This window comes from Varroa jacobsoni, unplaced genomic scaffold, assembly GCF_002532875.2.
Source record: "Varroa jacobsoni isolate VJ856 unplaced genomic scaffold, vjacob_1.0 scaffold_457, whole genome shotgun sequence".
NCBI lineage: Eukaryota > Metazoa > Arthropoda > Arachnida > Mesostigmata > Varroidae > Varroa > Varroa jacobsoni.
In genome coordinates, this window is record NW_019213359.1 from 145325 (window position 1) to 169985 (window position 24661).

The following is a 24661-nucleotide window of genomic DNA, read 5'->3' on the forward strand; positions in this document are numbered from 1 at the left end:
AAAAACATTACTAGAATGTTCTTTGCTATAGTATAAACTATGAGACGAATTTTCCGGTTATTAAACAATCGGATGACCAGCTGGATACCAATGGATTTGCCTGGTGTAGTTTGTAGAGGATAGCGGACGCTAAGCAGAAAGTATAGTTCCAAATCTACTCTATAATGAATTGATAATAAGAATAGAGCCATTTCTATAATGCTAACTTTATATGACAGCACTGTTCTTTTGTAACAGCAAACGTGAAGTATCTCATTTGAAATCAGCTGACTTATCTGGCCAGCGACGTCTTTCATAGACTCCTCCTGTTCCTTTTACAGACAATGTGAATTTGTGACGGACATTCGGGATATGCAGAGAGGTACACAAATCAACAATTGCAGCTTTGCCAATGAAAGCAAGAAAAAAAGTGACCTTTTTGGAGCGTGACGCCCGCTTCTAGAAGAATTGATACAAACAAAAATGGTGCCTGCATTCAACTAAACGCTGTGACGTGGTTCTAGACCAACAGCAACAGAAGTAGTCGTACCTTCAAAACTAATGACAGAAATCGTCACCGTAACTGAGGCCAAAACAACGAAACCAAATTAAAATCGTCGAAGGATAAACCAATTGGAAGGTAAAGTCCGATGACACGAAACACTACCAGGAAGACCTCCCAATGAATAACGTCACCGAAACGCTCGTTGCAATACTCGTGTGTTTCCTTGGCCGCACGCAATACCCAGCCTATCCGTATTAGTCGCTCACTTTTGAAACAGCTCGTGTTAGCTATACTAGATTTTCTGGTATTTACATTGGCGACAGCTGCCACCATAGTGACAATATCGACAAACACTAGCGGCATCTCTACAGCCTATCGACGTCAATATTACTGCGTTAAAAATCCAACTGTAAAAGGAGCAAAATGACAGAGAATTCGTCACCGTGTTGCATACAAGTTTATTTAATCAATATTCATGGCATGTGTTTTACGATATGCCGTTTTATCCTCCAGCGGCATGGGCAGCCGAATCGAGCACGACACGAAGTGTCATTTTATGGAGTCAGAATGGCTTCATTCGATTTAAACGAAGGACCGACTGCCCAGTTATGACTTAACTACCGCTCTGAGATGCGTGACACTTGGAGCTTGGGAAAATCCATCGAACTCAACGAGGCCTCAGACGACCTTGTCAGCGACAACGGTGAAACAATGCCAACCGTTGAACCGAACTAATAGTGATGATGGGATGTGTTAGCCACAGCATTGAATCATTTATCGATTTTGCGCTTCGTAGGTATGTATAGTAGGTAATGTAACGAATTGCTCCGACACCCTCTTCATCATGGATGGATATTTCGAGCCGTCGGGGGAGTGAACCCCCAAGACGTTTGATCTAGCGTGATCGACGAGTGAGTATTGTTATTTCAATTTTGATCAAATTAATCTATTAGGTAAGATACATTTGTTTTTGGATTGTTTTCATTGAGCTTTTATGACTTTTTCGTTTCGTTTTCTTTCTATTCTCTGAACCTCAGCAGTCCAACAAGAATTAGTTTATCAGACTACTCAGACTAAGTAAATGCTGACTTTGTCAAAGGCTTTGAGAAATGTAGTTTCCAACATGTGCAGTCGCGGCTTATAGGCCCGCAAGCCTATTAATTCAAGACAAAGATTGCAGCATTGAACTATGTGCAACAAAGAACAATATTTACTATTGCAACTGCTCTATAAATAATACATATGATACGACACTGAAGACTTTGTAAACGCACATTGTTCAAATGATACGTTTTAACAACAGTTAGTTCCCTTCATAAACTCATATTAACTTAAAAACTAGACCTTATGCCTTAATAAAATCTAGCGCTTAAAAAAATAGCTAGGGACAATCTGATTAATACATGCCGATTCTTTCCTCCCATAAAAAGCGGCCCGGCAACATGAAATTATCGAATAGCCGTCACATTGAATTTGTTAAATGTTATTTTGATATAATGAAAATTGCCCCCGCACCTATTGGTGTCAAAAATTGTCTTGATTTTTTTGATGTCCACGTAAATACGTTGATTGACCCACATCCTATGATGATCCTACATAAAAAGTAAGTTATTTAATTATTGTTTTCATATAATTATAATAGTTTAGGTAGTGTATAGAGGTGACCACTGTGGTCGTATGTGAAGGAAGTCAATAAGTAACGATCCTTCTTCTGAAGTACAGAAATAGAACTACTTAACTGCCCGTCTCTTATTTTGCTTGACAGAGCACGTCCTGCGTACTATTAAAGTTCTGTATAATTTTATTTTCAGATTATAGATGACATTTTGGTTTAGTTTCCTAGAATCTGATTACCTTTAATCTGCTTTTCACGTTTTTGTTCAGTATTGAACTTTCCTCCTTAGTCTTCTCGTTGAATGAGCAGAATTTTGTTGTTTTATAAAGGAACTTTTTACTATAATTTAAGAAATGTGCTTACTTTTTGTGCGGCATGTGGAACATCAATATGCAGGGTTCAGAAGGTGGGGGGGGGGGGGTTCGGAATCTAGCAAAAATATTGATTAATCATTACATCACAAATATAGTATTATCCAGTTTTTAGCTGGATTATTTTAATTAGATTTATGAAACCTGTAATAAGTGTTTGAGCTACTACTGTTTGCGTACTTGGGCATGTTTTACCTACGTAATCACTTGACACTTGTGCATATGACAATCTGATCGCTCTGGGCCAATGACCGAGAGCACTGTCATCAGAAACCATAAAAACCGTAACGTCCGCTTTTTTGTCCATGCGCCAACTTTGCTTAAGTCATTTGAACAATGATTCATCAATCTATGTTCATACTTAAGCAAGTTCATTCAGTCAAGACCTCCGAACAAAATCTCTCAAATGAATGCAGCGTTCTGTCCCTGTCTGAGTGGTAGTGCGGGCAAAAAATGGGTCCCTTCAATACGAATACCAAAAGACTAGCCTACATAGAGAGCGACTATGCCCAAAAAGAGGCACACGCCTTAATTCTTACCATTATCAGCTACACGTTCGTCTTCTTTCGAGTGCTGGTTGTAACAAGTTTCAAATTAACTTCGTAAAAGAGCACAAGTTGGCGATGCCATAGGCGGTTATTGCTATAGGGACAGGTTAATAACACTATGGAAGCAGTGAAACCAAGTACGGCCTATGCCGCCCCAAAAGTACATACGCTTCGGCAATTTCGAGTTTCGTCGAGATCTTCGAGCTCTGCAAGTTTAAATGATGATATATCACTCGGTCAAAACGAAACCCAGTGTCAGCAGTAAATGGGTCTGTGGGTTCATTCGTTTTTTGGGCTTGTTAGACAAGAACACAGCAGAGACGGCGAGTAACTTACCTGCTGCTTCATGCGTCTAGCTCATGCGCTCTCATGCAAGAAAGATCAATGACAAACTTAAAGAACAATTTTCCCATACGAGCGAAACTTGACATACGTTTATGTTATCTGAGTTACGAATGATATCCCCGCGGTGGTGCAGCAATAACGCGTAATTGAAGAGACTCAGAGGCTGTCAAGGTTCGAATCTGAGTGTAGGTAAATATATTTTTTTCTTTACTAAATAGTTCAAACGACAAGAAACGCGATAGACATTGTGATTTGTCCTTTTGCTGGGTTTTTCCAGATCGTGTCGATTTTTCCATCCGGGCGAGTCATTGAAGCATTCAGCCAACAGGAGTGCCATAGAAAGGTCAGTTAAGGGGCAATCACGGACAGTGTTGTTAGCTGCGGCCTATATTTTAGTGGGATCAGAAATCTGACCTACAATAATATGGATGTGCAGTCCACTAGTTTCTCATTTCTATTTATTCATTGTGGATTCCTTAAACATAATTTACGAAGCATATAGGGAGACAGATCCAATTATTATGCTAACGAGAGTCTCAGTGGCTATTCGTGGCTCCTTGTTCACCAATATGGCAAACGTTTCGTACGCTCCGTTTAATATATTGATAGAAATCGTCAACGAATATGAGCATCCTTACCTTTACTCTGTAGATGAGTCTAGCCTCGACACAATAGAATCTTCGTAATTGTGACGTCCTGCGAAATCCGCAGCGAAATTGGCTGGTCAAGGTAAGTTTTCTACTCTCGAGATCAGCTTTACGACCTAGCCGACCTTCGCAGGTCCCACCATCCAGCGTTAGTAGCATCGCAATCTTAATATCCCCGAACTCTGAATACTGCGAGCATGAAGAGGTAAAGCACAACGTCTTTTCCCTGTTACAATGTGTCCGGGTTGGAGTTTACCTCTAGCAGAGCACCGCTTACAAGACATTGGATCTACTAAATTCCACTTTGAACTACACTCCTCTAACTAACGAAGAGATTTCTGAGTCATTCTTGGTGCAAAATTGCAAACGTACCAAATACCAGAGAAAATTACTTGGTCTACACCTGGCCTCCAGCTGCTGAACCTGGCTAAGTAGCATGATATCGCGTCAGAATTGCTAAAATGGCACTAGACAGTGCGCATACGACGGAAAGCGCGATCATACGAAGCATTTGTATTTTATACGAGAGTACTCTTCTCGTGCCGCGCCAGGAAGAACTAACCACTAAGCGTATCTATGACTCTCTGACCAGTTGTTAGTAGTTGGTGCACTAGTTGGACATAGAATCTCACGACCTAGGTAGGCAGCTACGTAGGTGGGGTTCGTTTGCTGGAGTGATGGGAGTGGTAGCACAGTTGTTATACTTTCTCCTCTGAATGAGGGGAAATTGCAGATAATAATAATTTCATTGCAGCTAACATTCGAAGATAATGGAACGGCATTACGAAACCAGACTAGCTTCGAAGAGCTTATAGGGGAAGAAACGTTGGGGGCAAGGCCAGTCACATTCGGTACGCAAATCGTACTCCTGTTAGGATACATTGTCTGAACGTCGGAATTCAGCTTTATGAGTGAGACGCGGATGCCAGGTGCTTCGTCCGAAACCAATGCAACAGGTCGACAAGTCCACTAGATTAATTTTAAACATTTGTTAGTACTTTCGGCTTTCAGTTTTATCTCCTGAAAGGATGGCGTCTTTTTAAAGCAGGCTGTGGTGATGATCACGATAGTGTTTTATACTGATAGGTCGAGTAGTATCATGATAACTACCATATCGTGCATGATTGTAAAACGAGTTTTATCGAAAACATGCCGCTACCCCCTTTTCCTGCTTTAGGTCTGGCCGCGTTCTTTTGAAAGTGGGCGTTTTCGGCAAGTAATAGGTTCTAGCATTGCCCTGTTGTGTCAATAGGGATGAGAGTTGTTATTACTCGACTATAGGCGGCAGGAAGCCTTGAACCCCTTCATGGACGATCTGTAGGGGAAAATAACAGGGAAAATCGATATTGGTTTTTGCGCAAACAATAGGCACACGAACAAACAAAACGAAGTTACACGACAGTTATTGATCTCATGGGTTGGAACAAAGTCAAGGGCAAAGAGTCAACTAGAACTGAGAGCAGCATATATACACCGCCGCTGCACACGGAACCGTTGCAAAATGACCGCTTACAATCGTCTTTTACAAATGATTTTTGTAATGTTTACTGGGCGCTATATGGCCATTGTTTGTATTGGAGAAAACGGGCTAATAAAAATGTTTGCACGAAGAATAAGGGTCTGTAACAGTAAAAGAATTGTATATAAATCGAAGGTGGCTTACACAATTGACTCAAGCCGGGTCCTCGACCATAACAAATAGTGATTAGTTAGAAAATGTCATGTAGGCCAAACTCTGGGTCTGATATTCGGGGACGTCGTGCGGAAAATTGAGCCCGAAAATAAATTAGCTTTTAGAGTGTTTTTGGGAATATTTCACTCGCAATGCATATCGAAGTATACCTGATATTTGCTACTACAACTTTTTTCTACACCTTAAACGAGTAACGTCCTAGACATCAATTTCGCAACAGATTATGTAACAATGCTCTGCGCTGAACACCATTGAAAAGTCGTGCTAGGAGCTGAAGCGCTTACCTGCATGCCAAACGAGCCCATAGTTAGAAAGATTCTTATAATAGATTGGTTCCGACTTCTACGCATAATAATATTGCAAAAACCGTAGTAAATGTTTCGAGATAGATGGTGGGCTCCTACGCAGCGTTTTGTGATGGGGTACATGATTCGCTAAGCGAGCTCTTTGTAGCTGACATCGTTGGTACGACTAGAAAAACTTTCCTATATAAACATGGCTAAAGAGGGAAGGAAAAACTGCTGGTCCCAGTATGTAAATGGTCGACCTGTAGCTGTAACACAAAGAATAGAGCAGTATAGGTGTGTCATATTCAGAATGAGATCTAAAGAGCCTTATCTATAAATAGTTTGTCTGCATCCGTACTTTTCACTAAGCGGGCGCTATGTATATAATTTTTCGTAGGCGAATGTAATTTGAATTTAAGTGTGATAGCATGTCAGGTTACGATTAAGATCTTCTCTTTAAGATTAGTTACCCATAGCAACATGGAAGAAAAAGCCACTCGTTTTATTGGTAATGAAATAGTGCTATAGGGCACAGTTTGAAATGTTTTTTGTTCTTTTTTTTTAAACGAGGCAACGTACTTCGGAAAATCAAGCTGATGCTAAATTTCTTCTTCTAAACACAATGTTCAATGAGATGCGTTCATTGTAAGTGCCATCTGATCTACGTCGAGGAAACTGGATTAATCAATGTCCATTGTACTGGGAAAAGTGCTTCAAAACATTTAATACGTGTACGATTTTTGTTTAAATCGTATACTATACGTAACATAAATCGTGTTTTCTCCTGTGATCAGCAGGTCACCTGAATATGGCTACAATAGCATAGGTGACATAAATACGACCACTCATAGATAAATCCGTATCTGTACGATAACTCAATTCGAAATAACTGTTCAACAGGTTGGGGTAATATCAATAATGACAGGGGCTATGTTCCATCTAGCAGGTTATTGTTTTCGACAAATAGAGATCGACTGTACAGTATCCGCGCCGTCCTGGTCTGGGCGCTGGTCTCGTCCGAAGTAGCGGAACGAGTAGGACGAACAGGACACCAAAGTCTTGCCGCCTCGATCGCTGTTCTAACTTACTGCCCTGAAAACATCATTCCTGTCGTGGTCGTCGTCCCTGAGATGTCTCCCTCATGGAATTAATCATGCACCCTTAGAAAGCACTACTCTATTCCATCTTTACACAGCAGTGTTTCGACATATCGGCGGCACCCCTCACCGTCCGCTGCCTTTTGGGTCTTGCGCGACCCTTCGAAACAGACTGCGCCAGCAGGGTCGAGCTGCCCCGCGGGAATAGTTCGGTTTTGTGTTTAAGCCTTAAGCTGAAGCTGGTTCAAGCTACCTACCTAGCTTGTGTCCTATTGCCGCAATACAGCATTCTCCTGGTGGACAGGCGTCTTTTTTTCACAAGGACCAATATTTTCTGTTCGCATACTCATAGACATACAAATACATGCAAAGAGCCATAGAAATATACATTGGCTCACACAAACTCACACACACAAGACATATTCACAGACCGTCGCGCACTGACAGAGATACCGGCCATATTCAACCAAATCGGCCCAGGTTGTAGCTAGTTACCGGAGATCACGGCCCAACGGTTTCGCCTATGTAATATCTGCACAAACAGCTCAAGTGAAAAGATGCCGGAGAAAAAGGGGGAGAGCGAGCAAGACAAAGCTATTTTACCTGGCCGGCAGCAATACATGGTTCTGGGATACATGGGATGAGACAGAAGCTATATTTGAGTGCGCATTGTTGTACATTGCGTAGCGGTCTCATAGTGGCAAGAAGCGGCGAGTCGCCTAAGCTTTCGAGTCCCGAGGGAGCAGCTACGACGACGCATTGTTAGCCAGCTCGGTCTTACTGCTCGCTGCGACATCTCCCTTGCCACCTTTTCCCGTACCATCATCCTGTTTCGTCGCAGCCCTATTCTTTTTGAAGACGCATTGCGCACTCAATAGTGAGCTGTATCCCCCGAAGTCTCAACTTGCATGGGCTGAACGAGCAGGCGAACGGCTACAGTTCGGCCTGCTCGCTACATACCTTTGGAGCAGTTAGAGTAGGGGGTCGCTGCTGATGGCGGAAACAGCAACGGCTGTCCAGCGCCTCTTAAAATGCTAAACTCGAGACTCGTCTCCTTCGGCGCTTTTCAATCTCAATAACCCATACATGGCACCAGCGCAGACTGCCACATATATTACTGAAGGAAAGGATTGCAATTGTGTGCAGCGAGCCGTGGACAGATCGCAGCCCTAAATTGTAGGTAAGCTTCATTCAGTCGTTCGAGTTAAGCAACAAAGACTCTGCTAACTATTACGAATTGTATGGATAAAAAACACCGGACCGCACTGTATTTATTTGACCTACAAGTGTATAGTTAACGTAAGCCCACTGATGATGTACTTGACGATATAGTTTAATATATATATATATGTATTAACCCTTGGGATATATGATAATGATCTAGAAATAGAAGCCGACCAACAAGGTCAAAGTAGCTTCCGTTTTTATATTGTTATAGTCCGGTGCATTTTTGCCAATATGAAAAGGTGTGATAAGGCCAAATGTCAGCTGCCTGTGCTCGCACAATGTTTCCAATATACACTTTCAGCTTCCAAACTCCGCGTCGCCAATATCATGTTTTTTCAGGAAGTTTTCAAAATTTAATTCAGGAATTAAATTTCTGAGAAAGAAATTCTTTGAATGATTGCTCAATGTCCAAGAAATAACCACACTCATAATAAGCTATTGAAGAGTAGTGTACTTTTTTTTTTTGTACGTATGCTATAAGTAAATTCCCTAAAAAAACATATAGCATAAAATGTCAAATCTAAATAAATCACAGCCTAATTTGATTAATATTATTTCAGTAACCGACCTTTACCAAACTTATGGTTCGCATTTTTGTCGTAAGAGTCCCTATGACTTACCATGTTTAAGATACCACCTCCGACATGGTCATATGCGTTCTCCGAATGTCGGAAACAGAGACATTGAGCTGCCTCTACCGAACCATTTTCCTAGTGGTGGTAACTCTAAACAGGAATGGACGATGGCCACGGAATTATGTACGGCCAAGTTAGTTAGGAAAACAGAATCGTATCGCCGCCGTGAACGTGCAGTGGTCCGTGTTCCTCATCTACGAATGTCGAGCACACGATAAGCCATAGGAAAACATTTTAATCTAACCTTTCAGGTACTAGCCATCCTGAATTTGGTCGTTACTTTATCTTGTTAAAATAAAATTATCCAGATCTCATACAGGTCAAACAGAACATCAGACAAAAACCCTGTACTTCGAAGCCCATCTATAAAGCTTTTTTTTTTTATTCTAGTGATTCGGTTTTATTGGTTTAATCAGTCGCAAGAATGCTTTTTGTATCCAAGATCTTTCTTTACAGTTGAAATTTGGTGCACAGTTGCACCATATATATGCATCAAATTATATGCTATTGCATATGCGGGCAATTAACGAACTAAGTCTTGTATTTGTTGATTTGAAAATAATAATATCTACCCCATGGACATTTCTATTATTACCTTCCACTGCACCCTAATAATAGCGCGTGAGATAAGGAACAGAGAAAAGATCGATTCTTCTAATAAAATCGCTCGCTATATGAGCTAATTGTTCACAGCGGCGGTAGCCAGAAATCACGTTCTCAGAGAGCTACGAACGAATGATTAGAACGGTAAATTAGAAAATGTAATTTTAAAATCGAACGAAAATGTGTCGAAAAGTTGAATGGTAAGCGTTCAATACCTATCACTTTAACTTCTAATCTTTTGGATGAACACAAAGTTAGAACAGAAAGCGAATTGTCTTTTAGGACCTATTAAAATCGTCACCTTAACCAAATTTACTATTAAAAAAATGGATGAATACTAAAATCTGAAACAAGTGCCTAATTTGAAAAAAAAATTAGGATTTCACAAAGTAAATTTAGTTACTACTAATCGCTAAAAATCTACTTGTGCAGCTTGTGGCCTAGCATGGTCTACGGCTATTTTAATCTGTCTCTTGTATATTTTGCTACAATACCGCAACAACCTAGGCTTCCAGCAACAAATAAAAACTCCTGTACACGACGGATGTGCGCTGCATCAAATATCACTTTATGATCAGCCACGAAATTCTCTATCTCTTGTAGGGATGTACGCAGCCGAGTTCTATCTTTTTATCGTACAGCCCATAATCATGATACTCCTCTTTAGGGGTTTTAGCGCAAGAGCCTGTATGGTCTCGAACAAAGTGGAGCTCTTCAGCAAACAAAAAACAGCCTACAGTTTTCTTCCTCTCCAAATACACCGGGATGGCGCTACCTAAACACCTAAAAATCTCTCCCTTATTTCCTATGTCCCATCCTTCCTATTTCCGCCTGCACGTCGAAGTATGCCAGCCGTAATGGTAGAATTCCGAAAACGTATGAACGAGACGTGGGGAAACCGCATGGAAAACGTCTTCACTTCAATTCAACCAATCGTGCTTCGGCGTTCTTTTCCCTTTGCAAAAATAGAACGCACGCACCAAAAGCTCTCGAGAGATGATCATGTGAGGGGCAGGGTCAGACAGAGGCCAGTGGGTTCTACTACGATTTCCTTTTAGAGAGAGGACCACGACGGAGGTAGATCTGAGCCAGCGGAATAACTGCCAGTTCACGCGGTTAGAGGTATAAGGGCATAATTTGATTCAAATTTTCGCATTTGGCTATTTCGTACTACGGTATCGTACAACGGTTCGTGGCCAACGTTTGGCATTGCGGCCGGTAACTCCATTTTTAGCCGCGTTCATAGCTTACCTAGCCGCTGCAGTCGATGTTAGTGGCAGAGATTAACTTTGGGACAGAAGGAAGGACAAACGGTGCCGCTGTTGACGGAGATAATGCTCAACCACACTATAGTCTCTTAGAGAACGTCGAGAACTACCGGCCAGTAGACGCCGAGAATTTTTCGTATTGCAGGTACTCCCCATGGGCGTACCTCTTCATGGGTTCAAATCGAAACGGCCTAAAGGCCAAGGGGATATTTCATTTATTCTAATTAATGGCGACAGCACAACCGGAGCTCTAGGATAGCTTAATGGAATGAGAACCCACAGAATAGAGTATTACTGCAGGATTAACTCAAGTTTTGCCGTGACGATCTTCAGCACGAATCGGTGCCCGGAAACCAGGCCGGCAGGTGAATGACTGAACTGAGAATGGATGGAAATGGAAACCCACCAACACAGACGCAATCGGAAAGGATCGAAAATATCGTCATAATTGAATTCTCCTGCACGTGGCCATTCAGTGCTAACCTTTATAAATTCTTGCCACTATTAGACTAATATTGCTCTGTTTTTTGTAGACACTACAGCTCCGAGTGTTCGTTGCTAGCGAGCTATTTGTCTCATTTGTTTCAGCTATTTGTTTCGTTTGCCTTACGAAATTAGCGAAATTTGCAAGTTTGTTCAGTCATTTTGCAGATGCTACCCCTGAGAAAGAACAATACGTATAAAAAGGTACGTTTATTGAAACTGGCTACGTTTTCGCTCCTTCTATAGAATTTTGATTCAGTCTGAACTGAATCCCAGTACGATATCATTGCCATGTGTAATAGCACACTATTTCAAGTTGTTCACGCGATTTTGGTAAACACTATCCCAACTGATTAATTTTTTGTTGGGATATTTTATTTGCATAAACATTATGTTATTTTTCGTTTTCATATCAGCATAACCAAGCTTCAAGTCTTCGCTCCTTGAAAAATAGCGTTTTACGTTGCAGAAACACAACCTGGACAATAAGAGTTCAACATTGAACCACCGACCGCCGCTGCGTCCTATTCGTGATATAACGTAGGTGCTTCATCACTGTCGAATGGTGACGCTATAACTAGCAGAAACTCAAAATCCGTTGCAAAGGTCAGACAAGAACTGACTGTTCAGCAAAGGCAGATAGTCAAAATCGTTGGTAACTTGATACAAATCGTCCAGGATATTCTGAACTGCAAAAGTCATCATGGGTCTAAAGCCACCTAGGATTTTCTTCGGCAGATGAATAGCATGTTACCTCACGATCCCCCTGTTTTATCAATACTAGTTTTTCTCTGAGCTAATCATGCTCGATGTTCGAAAAGACCCCCACAGGTCGCTATTTCCTTGCGTGTGACCACTGAATTGTTTCAGCTATGCAGTGTAATCCTGTCGCATATGACACAGCTGGCCATGGTTTGATAGCATGGTTATCAAATCTTTCAGCTTCACAGCATCAGCGGTTCAGAAGATCCTAAGCACATCTGGAAAAATCGCATCTTTCATTTCGTTTTCTGAAATCGCATCTCTTTATCCGTTCTTCCTGACAAGTGCGAGGTTCTATTCCTACCCCAGAGCTCCATTCAGTTCTCTGTCCTTTTAAAGATCCGAAACAAGTCCGAATGGCCTCAGTTAGAGATAAAAGCCTGACACAGACGTAAACACACACCATACTTACTCTATTACTACTATGTTCATCATCATATCGCCACAGTGACTTAACACTACAGCTCACTCGCCATTCTCCGTTCACTGGCCTTTACCCACTTCTACAGATATCTATGGCTATCTAATAGGGTATATTGTCAGAGTTGTCAGCCTGTTCCGTCTGTCTTTAGCGGATTGACGACGCACCGCGTTTCGTCAGTGGGTGGAGGCTGCTCATCGATGCTCTAATCCAACCCTCGCCGTCGGTGCTCGCCCGCAGAGTTCTCCTATTTTCTCTCCCGTTCGACAATGGCCTAGATGAAACCCTGCCAGCGGGCGGGAGCAGTGCTCCGCTTCGCTCCGCCCGCCCGCCCGTCCGTCCGTCCGTCCGTCCGTCCAGACATCTGTGTACTGTAGATAAAGTGCGTCCGATGGAGAGGCAATGGTGAGTTCAACGAGCAGTACACACTAAAAGCGAACGAGACGCTGTAGCGTCGGCGAGCTGGAGCATGACGACAACGACGACGAAGTAACTAACCAACTTGAAGTGGCAATACTGATGGCGGTGGCGACGGTAGCGGTGGCTCCCGAAGAGGAAGGAGTTTATCAGATGACTGCCTCTCCCCCCATAAGATGCCGTCCGTTGGTCCGTTCTTTCTTCCATCCAAGGATCCATCTAACGCTAAGCCGCTCGTCGCGGCTGAACACACTGAGAGGACAGTCCGAGACCCTCTAGCTGTATCTCTGCTGCTTGAACTCGAAGCACTCGACACACACCGCCATGGCGCATGACTGCTCTCAAATCAGCCCGTGGGTGGGTCGCTGCACTATCTGCTATGCGAGATTAGTGTTAATCCATAGTACAAATGGAACCGCAGTGGCGCTAACGTCTCCAGCCCCCACGCCTTGCTTTGTACGGGCTCAACCGGCCGACTGCTCAACCGAAGGATTCTCAATGCTTCCTCTCGTTTTTGGGCCTTAGAGAGAATAGGAACGAGCTGGCATCCTGCTCTAGCCGAATCAAGTCAAATAGGTTGGGTTGAATCAAGCTGCCAACTTACATAGAAGTGACCAACGACAACAAAGTCGCATGACTTGGATGTCTCGCTGCCTTGAAACGCGGTAAACATCAACTCAGCAAAGCTCACATGTACAGACATAAGGTTGCCATCAAAGGAGGGAGGACAGCTATTGAAATCTACTTGTCTCCACATTTCTCTTTGTTATCATACAAATTTACCCTTGGTTTCTTTCGGCTTGAAGAACGCAAGCGAACCATCGACTACGTTCAAAGTACACTAACTAAGCTAGTAGCGAAGCAAAGAGGACGCGGAGCGATATCGTACATCTACAGATATGATTCTTATCTACGATCAGTTCTGATCCAGATTCCATCCAAGGAGGATTATAAACGAGACCATTCGAGGAGGTGCGGGTTGTGAGGAGCTGGCGTTGCGAGGGGTCAGCCCTATCCGTTCCTACACTTTTTCTGGCTTTGATACGAATGGTTTTGTGTTGTACATCGTTTTGTTTAAATTGGTTAATATCATCCGCCAGGCACTCAGCGATAATGAGATGTCGTGGCATTTTATCAGAACATACATAAGCTCGGGCTCAGGCGGGGCCTAAAGCGAACGATGCCAAGTGGAGGGTCTCACAATGGTCACAAAGTGGATTGCAAACACCCGATAGCGCTCGTTCATCTACATCAAGCGCGATTCGTATTGTTAACAAGCGGACAGAAAAATAGATGTGAGTGGTTCTCATACCTGAAGACGTATCTTATAGATAAAGTGCTTGAAGCAAGCAAAATGTCGTAGGTATATATACCTTTCGACAAAAAACGAGCTACCTTTAAGTATCTGTCCATCTTGTCACTGGATACGCAGACGGTATATTTGTCGCAGAGAACAAGTCATTCTAAGTATCTTTATCAAGCTAGTTATCAAACACTATTGCTGTGGGGTAGAAAGCTGCATGTCTCGGCACCGCATAATGCCCCTTTGACCAGCACATAATGACCGAGATGATTATCCGCATAGAGTTAAGGTGAGGTTCTATATTTTTCAATGAAAACAACCATATGATTAATATACATTGCATATTGCTGGTCGGCCGAAGACAACGCACTTCATTTTGCGGAACTTAGAAAAATCGCCGTTTGCCACTGAGGCCACCTGCCTGTAACTCAGCCTATGTAATCGCTGGTAAAATTAAAAATGTAATTAAATTAAAAAAACTATTACACGAAAACACGGTCTAGATATTTTTTACATGAAGTATTCCATTTGCAATGCAGATGTACTTGTATATGCGACATGCGGCACGGTAGGGCTGAGCTTTGCAACATTTATTTTCCTCTAATAAACAGCAATTGATTGCATCTTGGAATTTCCTCTATCGGACTCTAACTAATGAAATGACAAAAAAAAAAAACGAACATGAGAATATTGGAGTAGAGTTTAGCGCTGTTTAGAAACATGACCTTTTTTTAATCGTCGATATGAGCTTAACGCAGATACTTGTTGACTCAGCTAACGACGACACATTATGCGGATAGTAAAGATCCGTCGAAATCCAACGCAGGCGTTTCTCGTTCTCGTAGCTATCTCTTGACCTCTGTATACAATACGCAAATAACGTGTCTGATTCGTTTACATACAACATGGGCATTTTTCATGTTGAAACATACTCTAAAATTGCATCCCTGAGGTATCACAACATCCTATGAAATTACGATGCGCAAACATCTGCAGCTTGCCAGGGTTTACCAAATGCACCGAGCCAAATAGATGCAAGTTTAAGGGCCCCTCCGGGAACGGCCTGCGTAAATGATGATAGCAAAACATCCACCCGAATGAAGGTAGAAATACGCACTCCATACGTCGTTCAAATCAGTATTTACACGCCAATACATTAGGCCGGCCGTGGACGTCTACCCGTTCGCGAACACCGGCGCACTGGCCTTCTTTCCTAGCAAAGATTACTTACATAATAAGGCCAGAGAATCACCACTCGATTATAAAGATTACTTACTCGTGTAGTATTATGATTCTTTTTTATGAAACTGTATCAGAAAACTTTTCGGCTGATAGGAGCAGCTAAATATGGTCTAACAATTTCACAATACTCATATATTGCGGTGATTTATTACTAGGCGAATCTATAATGAATACGATCAAATACGAGAAACCGTTCAATAGTCTTACTAGATTTGCGGATCATACTGTCACATGCAGACTAGCGTTCTATTTTATACGATACACGATGTCGTTGCTGTAAAAAACAGTCACATGGCATAGTTTACAGCTTTAGCAATGTTTTATGTAATATCTAATGCATTACATAATGAGCATTGCTTGAATTTGAATTGCTCATAGATTATTCAAGGCCAAATAGGTTGTCTTCGTATTTCGGCCAAATAGCCTAACAGGATCATTGTATGTAGTTTTAGCAGAGTTAGCTATCTAAGTGTATATTCATTTGTTCTCTAATAGGGCCAACAAACAATAAAGAGCCCACGTCGTTCGGAGCGGCTAGACCATCCCACAATCTCAACCCCTGCCAAGTAAGCCTGTCTGCGCTGTACGTGATGACCAAGTGCCGGCTGTTGTTCACTGTTGATGGATAGAACAGAGAGGATTCTACGTGACTGTTTAGAATGAGATCCTTAAAAGCTGTGCGTAGACCTACTGTTAGAGTCGAACGCTTTGTGTTTCAGTAGTGTAATATAAGCGGGGGTCGGCGCACGGCTCGTCTGGTTTTATCCCGATTGTGAAAATAGAACATGAAGCAAATGAGAAAGTAACAGAAATGTATGTTTGTGCTTGGCAGCTTTCAACGTTCTGAACACAAATGATACTCACGAACAGAGGCAAATCTATAGAAGAACCTGCTTCAGTTGACAGATCGCAGTTAAATAGGCCTGATTTCTGACTAGACGATTTGGCATTTGTCAGTTAATATGCCTTGGATGGTTGAGTGTTGCCTTAACGAAAGTACTATTAAAAAGACATGTCAAAAAGGACTGCGTACCTTTAAAAGAACATGTGTAATAACGTACTTTTCGTCAACCTGTAAAATTTGGCATTATATTATTGTAGCAGCAGTAATCAGAACTCATTTTTGTACCCTGCCTCATGCTCTCTTCCTAGCATGGTCGGTTCTTTTTGAATAGGGAGCAACTAACCTATAAAAATTAGATTGCTTTTGCTTGGGCTAAAAGTTGCTCCTGAAGTTTAAGTTGTTAAGTCTGCTGCCTTACATTATATATAGAAGACAAACCTTAAGCAACTACTTTGTTTTTACTTATCTAGCACATTTTGAATCGTTTGGAACCACGATGGCATATTTTTTACGTGGGAACTTTTAGCACGTAGACGTTTTTGTGCAGATCCAATAACAACGTCGACTTCCAGTGCCAGATAGTGCGAAGCGAGGACATTCTGTGTACTAGCAACATGGCATGTAGAAACACGAATTTATTCAAGCAACCGAAACAGGTGCATATCCCGTTGCGTTTACCTAATATGAATCGTATGCTGCTGTTTTAACAAAGTATAGAAATAACGTATGAAAAACAATGATTTTCTCTACTGAAATCCAGTCTTGTGTTACAGTAAAATAGCCAGCTCGTTCGACAGGACGTGGACTCATGTTTCTTGAATCGAATAAACAAATACTAAATTTACTTCTTCGAAAAGTAGGAGCTTTGGGTGGCCTTCGTACGCTGTTCCTAAAATTGAAACTTCCTTTCCAATATTTTTCCAATAAATTCACTAAAAAAATATCGCCCACCATCACGTGATGCATTGCAAGTATGCACGTACATAGCACTCACCGACCCTTTATGCACTCAAAGGTTACCCTTGGGCCTTGCCCCCTAGTCGGTCAGTTTTTTGGTCGACAAAAGTGAATGCAGTATTATTAAGGAAAGCTCTTGGAAATAGTATTCACGCACACCGCATTGGTTTAACTGGTGCCTATGTGCGTTTTTTCAATTGCGGCTTAAAGGGAAGCTCCGCTTGTTTTCGAGAGAAAAATGGAAGGCGGACATAGTGACTACTTCTTTATAGTTCGCGACATAACCCATGTATTTGTACGCGGGTGTGCATGTACATCAATTCGTATTATGGCTTTTCTCCTATTGGCTCCACTGCTGTACCATGCAGCTGAATGCTGGTGTCCACTCAGTTCTATCGTTCTTAGTGCATCAGCCATGCACACGTATCTCAGATATTGTCTAATTATGATAATTATCTTATTGTTCCCCGCAAGGTACGGTAGCGGAACAGGCGAGACAGGGGGCAAGCAATTGAGCGGGAAATCACGGGTAACTTTCATTAGGCTTGTGCATTTCAAATTTGGAGCAGGCAGTTCTAGTCGATCTGTTGGTTTCGATGATGCTTCTTCGGGCAAGAAATGACACTTGACGAGTGATGTATTCCAATATGACGTAGGTTAGAATACACCAATAGCAGTAACCACGATATGTGACCCAGAGTCGCAATCGATAAACTGAGAGAGAATGCTAGATAGTCGCTTTTTTAAATAAAAGCGATTCACAAATGATGGGTCTATTTCATTTTGAGGAGATAAACGTGACTCGTTACGCCCAGCCGGACCGGTTTCAAGATACGGCTCCTTTCCAAGTCTTATCTTAGCTATATGAGCACTCCGCTCCTACATTGTGAGTCTTAGTCAAATCATGTACGCGTGGCTGCCTATGCTAGGTCGCTTTTACGCGAGCCTAGCTCTTCGCCGTCCCGAAGACAATATTTTCCATCATATTCTCATCCTTGAAGTAATGATCCAAGCTCCCCGCCCGTAGGAAGCTCGACTCGGTTTTGTTTACACCCTCTCAGTATTCTACAACGCTAGTCAGTCGAGGCTGATCAATGCTAGTTAACCACTATTTCTGATGCAAGCAGACCCTAACTAGAGTCAGTCTTCTTCCTTCGGTTAGGGGCAGTTATTGAAAAGTCTGTACACTCACACTGTATTTAGATTCGCATTTTCATTAGAACACAAACGACTAATTCTTCATCTAGAAACTTGTGCGGTTGACTGAATGGTGTATGGAGCCATAACGTACACAAAACCATTTAACAATCAAGCATTAGTATTAAGGAGTTTTATTTTTATCTTGGACAGAATCTGAAATAGATATTCTGACTGGGTAGAAATTACCATGTTATTGACGCATGCGTTTCTGGTATGAATTATAGATGATATTACCTGCCGGAAAGCTGATAGAGGTAAATTTCAGATTTAGCGATTTATATACCCCGTTACTTACATTAATAGTACAGTTTATCAGTTACGGCTTATATGGTTAACGCGTTTCAAAGCTACTCCAGCATCAATATGGACATTTAAAAGAGACCCGAAGGCCATTCGGCAAGTAGACACTAAACCGAGACACGTGTACGCACACGATTATTGCTGGCCGTCACACCTTACGTATACAGCGTAAAAGTTTCGGGGCATCCCCCATCAGCAGACACGTTTTACACTGATCGTGTCAATCGAGGGTAGCGTTAGTTACAATACAAAAGTGGGACGTTCGTGGCCGGATTCTTACAAGCTTAACCCAATTCGACATAACGTTTATCATTTCGCACACGTCGAAGTAACCATTGCCATTATAACCTGAAGAATACCGACGTCTTCGTACGAAAGTCACACTTCTTTCTACCTCGCTAACTGATGTATTGCATTCTGTGCATGCGAATTGTCTATTATAAATATATCAGCCGTAGTTCGGCCACAGCGCATCGAACTAGTACCGAGCAAATCCGAGTACAGTAAGAGCAAGTATCAAACGGTAAATTTCATTTACTTGTTATCAAATCGTAAGTTGAAATAAAGCCTACCGTTTGGGTAAGTCGTCAGAAAAAGGCTTTCGATTAATTGATCCAAATCGAACAATTGAACAAAACAGGGATTCTGGAATGAATGCAACCGGCCTTGTGATGCACCTGTGTCCTACTGCTTGAATAATCACTCGATCTACTATTAGACCATACCTTTTACTCGGGCAATTAACCTCAATCGTGCGATTCGCCAGCTGATGTATTTAATGGGTTATGAATATATGTACAAATGACAGCATCTGAATGTTGGGAGAACACTGCCCACACAGTTGGACAAAAGCATCCAAATGTCCAATATATTTTAACGTAAGATTAGACTGTTTTCTTCTTATAGCGCGATCTCTTATTCTTTGCGCATGAAGTAATAGTCTTCAACTTAGTTGATTTGATAACAGGTTCCCGTACTGAAATAACATAAGAAATAGCAGAATAACCCTTCTGTTGCTCATCTTCACGCGTTCTGTTTTATTAGGTGGGGTTTATTTTGAAGGAGGAAATTCGCTTTCCTAACGTTCTATCTGTGTTGGCAAGATTTGCAGAAATGATTTAGAAATGATAAGCAATATGTACAAGCAGACTTCACTACAGAGGTGCCTTTATCGGCTCACCCACTTAATGGCATCTGGGCGCTGATTATCTCAGTATGCTCTAACGTCATTCAGCCATGTCTGCAGCAATGAACCAGAGCGGACGGCCTAGATATCACGCATTAGATGGTATTCCCAATTATAGAATTGGGACTAGTTATCGGACTTCGTGTCAACTTTGTGTTTGTATTAACTGTTGAAGTAACCCAGGTGCCACAGATAGTTGAGCCCACGACACATATCCTTCCTACGCATTGTGACTAGTAGCCACTCACCTCATGGGAAATTGTCACCCAGCGAGCAAATATGATTTTGGCGGGGGTATCTGGCACTTGTCCCTTGTGCTTGCTGTGTGAACTGTATCTGATAAGGGGTGCAAAACCCGCTGTCACCCTAAGCACACACTTCTTTTCGCCTCTCTAACTGGTGTCCCTAGCTCAATTTTAAAAAATCGTTGCATCGAATCGAGATTGCAGCCGATCCTAACCTAAGGAAGAAGGATCTTGCGGGAACCTTATTACAGATCATTTAAATTGGCTAGACTACAAATTTAATCAGCGCTTTCGTCGATGCCGTATGGCTGTTCTATGCTTTTGCTCTTTTGGATATGATAAAGCAAGTAAGACTCACCTCTTTTAACAGACGTAGATGTATACATGTGCACGCTTTTATCTGTTACTGGAGCTGTTTGTTGTTATCTGTGTTTCCAGTGGCCACCAGAATCGACGGCTAAATCTCACGCAGTCCCCACGAGTATGATGTGATAACGTCATCTGCAGCATTCGAACCCTCGCCTTGAACGCCGATGTTCAGCTCTTTGTAGTAGCGCCGTATGGCAGCATCGTGTTTGTGAACGGTTTGGAGACCAATTGGCTACGGCTGAATTTCGCAGATGGTCAAAGTACGCGTTTGTTTAGTTTAACTGAAGGGCCTGTCGCATAGTCATTTTCTTTCGCTTATTTTTCTTCGTCGGTACCGACCTGGCTAAATACTCAGCCCTCTAAAAAGATGCATTGTAAAAATGGTTCAAGTTGTACAAGCTTCGATGTACACTACGGCTGCACAATACAAGTTCTAATCACAGTTAAACATAGAAATAAAATGTTACTTTGTTACAGACGGTTTGCAAAAAATGCTCTAAGAAGAAGGCTAAATTATATCGAACCGAAAAACCAGATTTCGGTAACATGAATGATGCACTAATTATGGCCCACATTCCTGACAATGGACTCTGGAAGTAGCCGGAATATATTTTGTTTTGCACCACGGTCATGTTTTGTTCATTCTATCGTGCATGGAACCATCGGCGTCCCGTAATAATAACGTATTTACTAGATCAGTTGATATTTTGATTTATGGTGTGGCTTGTAATGTGGAAATAGATAGAGCGGCGTGTAATTATCACTCTTCAGTGTCTCCATAGCAGGAAATAGTGTGAAAAGCGTTAACTCTTCATTCCGTTTCTACATCATAGTCACATGACGGCTGATAAGAGATACGAGAAAAATCTGCTATGTTGGATTAAAATACTGTTTTCGTTGTACGAGCTAAGATAGTTGCCTTTGATAAGTTGGCACTAGTACGCGACCTTGCACCAAATCAGTACTTGCCTTTTTCTTGCTTGAAATTTCACAGGAAGTACATACGTCGACTGTTACAATAGCATCTCCATAAATCTGCCAAACGTTATCAGCTTATTTGATATTTATGTCCAAATTTATCGATCCACATTGAGATTGGCGAGGCGAAACTGACAAAAAGCCGAAACAGCGTGAAATCTATATTAATTGTTATATTTGCTTGCCTGCGTAATAGTTACATTGTGAATCTGTCTAAATATCCTAGCCTTCGCCCGGCTGAAACAGCTATGAACATTCATTTCGGATGTCACCTTCCGGTGTTCGCACCTTAATAGTTTCATAGATGTTTATAGTGTATCTATCTGAAAAAGAAACTCCCAGAATGGTAACGCAAATAAACTTGCTGTGCTTCATTTGCTTTTGCATTACTATTCCCTGACGAGTAGACAGTTGCTGATTACCGACGGGCCTCGCATCTCCAGTCATAGCTAATTTTTCGCTCAAAACATCTCTTTTCCATAAACCATAAAAAAACCATGCTTGCTTAGAAAGCATGGTTTTTCTCGTCACATTTCATCGGTAAATGTGCTATTCCTGCCTTCCCTGGTGCCTCGTTTTATGTCGAGTTTGAGATCGGTTAACGTCGCAACGTTCGATGGCGTCCAAAGTGGCCCGGAGACCTACAACTGGAAAATTATCCGACGACCAGACGAAAAATGGGACTGTAGGACGGCTATGGGCAAAAGGTGTCCCGAATCGTCGATTTCCTGAAACACCTTGTTCATCCATTTCCCCTCCTGCCACCCCCACTGTACGCCCCCTCAACATAAGTATAAAAGCAGACATGCGCAGAAAATCGAGTGGATGAGTCAAAGCCGGAAGGACCAGCAAAGCCCTTGAGAGAGAGACAGAGGGAAGTTACATCTGACCTGGATTGAACAATATAAGTCTAACCCTTATCGATAGCAAAGCGAATTCGAATATCAAATGAAGTGCTTGACTAGTGCGTGAAACTTCATTACGTTGGAATCGAAGCATTCAGCGACGACAAGTTTAACTCAGTTATTTCGCATTTTCTTAGCAGTTTCCGTATTTGTGGCACAAGTACAAGAAACAGAGGCTACCAAAGAGAAATCACTGCAGGATTATGGCATCTTCTTATATCGACAGTCATCAATCAGCACGAGAAAATAGACTTTTCGCAATTTATTGCAGCCCTTATTGAACATATACTAACATATATATACTGAGTGATTCCACCAGCTGGAGTGACATAATGGCTTAAGGACACAACGATTGAAATTACGATCCCCTTCTAACAGTCTCGTCTATACCTTGTAATTACTATGCAATTCGTATATTATCCGATAATGGATACTGCATGCTGCCAGGATGCAAACGCTAATCCTAGATATCCGTCCCAAAGTCTATACAGAATTCGGCAGAAAAACTGTTGCTCACAACTGTTTTAAATCACGTATCGCCTGAAATTACTGAAGCAGTAAATTTCAACTCTCTACGTTTAATTCCCGAGGATCGGACGCGAAGCACTGAAGTAAGGTGTTTATTATGCATACGGTAAATAATATTTTTCTTTAGCGCAGAAACAACTTGCTGAGACAGATAGGTCGACTAATTATGATAATCTTATTTTTCTACAATAGAACGATTGTGAGAACGACCGCTAACAGTGTGTACAGCAGTCGTTCTCACAATCGAAAATTAATCTTTTTAGAACTTAACCAACTGGGCTAACGGCGACAAAAACCTAATAAAAATGGGTCAAAAGTTATCTCGTTATAAAACAAGATATATTATCTTGTTTCATAACGGGATAAGTTCGAATAACCTAGTTCGATTATTAAGCGACCATGAAGTTGGTGCCCGTGACAAAATACGCATGTGCCGATCTTGATCATACTTTGACTGTAAATATTTGAATACAACTCAAGTTATATCTAATTAATTACCTGCTGGTTCTGTTAATATCAAACCACACTCTTTTTGTTCATCTATTATTTGTTATTTAATTCAATATAATGCCTTTATACTGAGCAGTGCTTATCTAGAAAAAAGATGGCACAATGTTCTTTTCGTAGCGTAGAGGCAAATGAACATTCGTACTGGTTGAGCAGACGTAAGGATACGGTGGGTAACAATAGTACCGTCTATTTTTCGTCTTGTCTAAAGAACACGCCAGTCAGGCTCCTGCTGGATCGGAGGCCACAGAGACACCAATATAACTTATCCTTGTCGCCTGCCTATCACCGCTGGTGGCTTCGAATAAAAGCGGCATCCTCCGACGCAACTTTTCATAATGGACTGAGACTAAACTTCAACGCTCGGCCTGACCTAGGTATAGAACGGAGGCTGATATTTATCATTCCTTGTCCACCTCTCGCAAGTCCCTCTTCATCCGCTCAGAGTGACTCCCGGAGTTTATTATGGTGTGATACGATTATGCGAAACGGCGTTATAATGTGGCACTAAACGTATCAAGTCAACGGCAAGTATCAATGTCCTAGATAAACATTTGTCAAGAACTCTGGATACTATAATTCAATCGTTGGCGACTTTTACTACTCTCATGTAGAATTTCATGGTTAGCATATTGGAAGCTTCGTCAGTGCGCATTGTCGGTCAATTATCATGTGTTAATATGTTACTGTAATTTAAATGATTTAATAAACCATTTCGAACCCACTCATTCGTTCAGAAACATATCTGGAGATTAGCCTAGAACATATATGGCTTTCTATTGACACCTAAGGCCTTCCCTTGTTAGAAATAATCGCTAATCCGTTTCTATAATGCGGAATCGGCGTCCGGTAGCTGCCAATTGTTAAACTGGTCCTAACCTAGAAATAAAGACCTCACACCTGGCTTTTCGGTCCGAGTAACCGGGATGAACCGGCCGCCAATCAACAGGGTGAATAACTGACAAGAAAACACCGCGAGTTGCAAGACGATACAATACAACTAAAACGATTAACCCCCGTATCCCTGAGCGTTTCATTCCTCTCTTCGCACTATCACCTCACAGGCCAGAGACGCCACTTGCTCTCGCTGCTTTCAATCTTTTACAGATAAAAAGAGGCAGATTTTACGATTTGACAGTATAGACATACATACGGCCATCAAAATAGAGCGACTGAGTAAACTGCTCTCCTAAT

At 41.8% G+C, this 24661-nt stretch overlaps 1 long non-coding RNA gene across 7 annotated transcripts; it reads left to right on the top strand.

The window, feature by feature from the left end:
• The first annotated feature begins 816 nt into the window (after positions 1-816).
• LOC147753475 (uncharacterized) lies at positions 817-21907 on the top strand. 7 transcript variants are annotated; one of them, XR_015311128.1, is made up of 3 exons: positions 817-1395; positions 3641-3706; positions 20619-21907. It is a non-coding gene; the product is annotated as an uncharacterized LOC147753475 (long non-coding RNA). The 7 variants fall into 7 exon arrangements; XR_015311126.1 differs by lacking the exons at positions 817-1395; positions 3641-3706 and adding exons at positions 7965-8267; positions 15944-16125; XR_015311123.1 differs by lacking the exons at positions 817-1395; positions 3641-3706 and adding exons at positions 7965-8267; positions 15944-16014.
• Positions 21908-24661: the final 2754 nt, after the last annotated feature.